We start from the raw sequence: 2500 nt of genomic DNA on the forward strand, positions 1-2500 counted from the left end.
AAAAACGAACATTTGAATGTTCAACCCTCAGCCAGAAGGATCCGAGGAATAACCTAGCGTGGCATTCGGCAGAGTTCTGGGACACCAACACACACGAACTTCGGACCTACAAAGCACAGAACTCGTCAGCGGTTGAACGCCGCGAAGGTGAAGGACTTTGACGTGTCGAGCTGCGGCAGCAGCAACAGCGATATAGTAGGCGGTGTACGGTCCTCGTCCTCAACCTCCGCAGTAATCGTGCCTCAAACGTTGAACTCACAGTAGGCGTATCGTAGCAAGAAAAAAAAACAATCGAAAAAAAGGCGCCTCCATTCGAAATCAAACTCGAAATGCCCAGAAAAAGGGAGCTGCCCCCTCACCACGCGGCCTGCTTACGGTTGGCGTCTCGGCGCGAACTGATAAGGATCTCGTTACGTAACGTGACGCCCTCGGGTCCTTCCTTCCTTCGGGGTTCCAGGGTTCGGAATCGAAGCAGCATCTTGCCGCGTCGCGGAAATGCCACGCGTTTTCGTCATATCAATCTCTCCGGAGCGTCCCTTGCGAGCACGACAACGACGCGGCCAACAAACGACAAATCGATGACGATGCCTTTGCCGGATAATAGCAGCACAGAGACAGCGACAGCGACAGCAATACAATCACACCAACACCACCCACTGCACGCTACCGCTCGTTCACTACACTCCTGCTGCTGCTGCTGATGGTGGTGGTGGTAGTACTTGCTGGTAGCCCCTTGTGGACATCACAACATCAAACCGACAACCGCGGGCAAACGGCGAGCCCTACGCCCAACGCCATAATGATGACCCCGTACGCGCCCGCCATGAAATCCTTTTCCAGAAGCACCACACACCACTCACTCACTCGCCGTTCGTGCTACCCGAGACACCTCACTCACACCACCGGAGCTGCTTAGCGAAAAGCGATAACGCGGCAGCCCTGATAATGCCACTGCCACTGCCACACCACATACCGGGGCCTCACGAGGATTCGCTTCGATTACATCGAGAGTTGTCGAGAGATGCCGTTTCGGGCACAATGTCTTACGCGCCACGGAAATCCCTGGGCAGTGTTACGCCACGCGGACGTCGATGGAGGGCAAACAGGGATCAAAGATCCTGGCACAGGGTACACACACCAGGCAGGACCTGCTGCTGCTGCTGCTGCTGATCCCGTTCAATCCAACACGGCCAACAAGAGCGGACACGTCCAGGGATGTCAATCTTCACTCACAGACTGAACTGAAGCCAAATCTGGAACGGTCGTAGCGAGCCGAGCCGCGGTCGGGAACGCCAACGCCATCGTCGTCGTCGTCGTCCACGCGCGCCTTCGAATCCTCTCGAGAGCTCCACTCACCGTGGGGCGGTAGTGAGATAGAGAAGGCGGTGAATCGTAGCGTGAGAAAAGCGGGCACTCATTTTCTTGGTGAGTGGATCGATTTGTGGTCATTTGATAAGTTACTTTGGAGTGTGCTTTCGGTTTCATCTATTTCGAAATCGGTTTTTGATTCATTTTTTGTATTTTCTGCTATTACAGTAATGTATAGGGAAGAAAAAGCGCCAGTAAATCTGTTTACTGTTGATGTAGTGTTTATGCTTGAACACTCATTTTCTCAGCGTGTACTCCTTGCTGAGAGATTTTTCTCACAACGACGAAACCGGAAGGAAACCATTTCTCGTTTACACTGGCTCCCTGTAATGCTTTTGAGCGCTGCTCCTGAAAACTGGGCATTCCTCAGATCGTCCCGAGTGTAAAAAAAGTAGTGTGAAATATCATAAGAAAAAAAAAACCACCAGCATGATACAATGAAAATAGATGTGTTTATTATTACCGCTCCACCGCTAGGCCGCTGCTTTGCTACATGATATTCGCCATTGGTTGGCATTTCTGTTGCGCTACGTCAATTACATGAATTCTCTCTAGCTCGGTCAAATTCCGCACGCATTAAATACTTGGTTTTGCTTTGTTTTCTCTGAATCGAATGTGAATAGCAAATCTTTTTTTTTTTCTAGCTAAATATTATGGATTGTTGTTTTCGTTTACTTTTAATCATAAATCTATTTTCAGCGCCGTAACGAACCAATGGCTAACGTCTTCTTGACACGCCACGCACTCTCTCGAGCCTGCTTCTGCTTTCAACTGGAATAACGCCGGCAATTCAAGCTCTCGCAGAATAAGCGTGAACGCGCGGAACGCACAACTCCTTCGTACACATTTGAACTATCGTAAGTTTTCTTTTCTTCTTCTCCTGTAAGTTGTACTGTCCACTGAATCCACTTGACAAGAACCATTGAAACATCGCTTTGCATATCCGGTTAAACATTGTATGTGGTGGAATTGACTGTTACATTGTTCTATCCGTAGCACGCACGCCAAGGAGAACAGCTCGCTAAACACGTCTATCACATTGAAAGCCAACGTTAACTCGCGTCTGCACGGCTCAAGTGTTTTTTTCTTCTTCTTCATCTTCTCATTTTCCCTTCTGCCCTTCTAATAAGTT

The 2500-nt window shown here is 49.4% G+C and overlaps 2 protein-coding genes across 4 annotated transcripts in view; both read right to left on the reverse strand.

Annotated features, from left to right (window-relative positions):
- LOC126569159 (adenylate cyclase type 3) overlaps positions 1-1225 on the reverse strand; it is a 37176-nt gene extending 35951 nt beyond the window's left edge. The window contains exon 1 of one of the 2 annotated variants that reach the window (XM_050226076.1): positions 1137-1225. The gene's annotated coding sequence lies outside the window, so the exon portion shown is untranslated. The remainder of the gene's footprint in view (positions 1-1136) is intronic. The other variant, XM_050226077.1, reaches the window with a different exon arrangement.
- Positions 1226-1924: 699 nt separating this feature from the next.
- LOC126581560 (alpha-tocopherol transfer protein-like) overlaps positions 1925-2500 on the reverse strand; it is a 5676-nt gene continuing 5100 nt past the window's right edge. For both annotated transcript variants that reach the window (XM_050245298.1, XM_050245297.1), the window contains exon 7: positions 1925-2500. This exon is cut by the window's right edge and continues 744 nt beyond it. The gene's annotated coding sequence lies outside the window, so the exon portion shown is untranslated.

Source organism: Anopheles aquasalis, chromosome 2 (assembly GCF_943734665.1).
Source record: "Anopheles aquasalis chromosome 2, idAnoAquaMG_Q_19, whole genome shotgun sequence".
Classification (NCBI taxonomy): Eukaryota; Metazoa; Arthropoda; class Insecta; order Diptera; family Culicidae; genus Anopheles; species Anopheles aquasalis.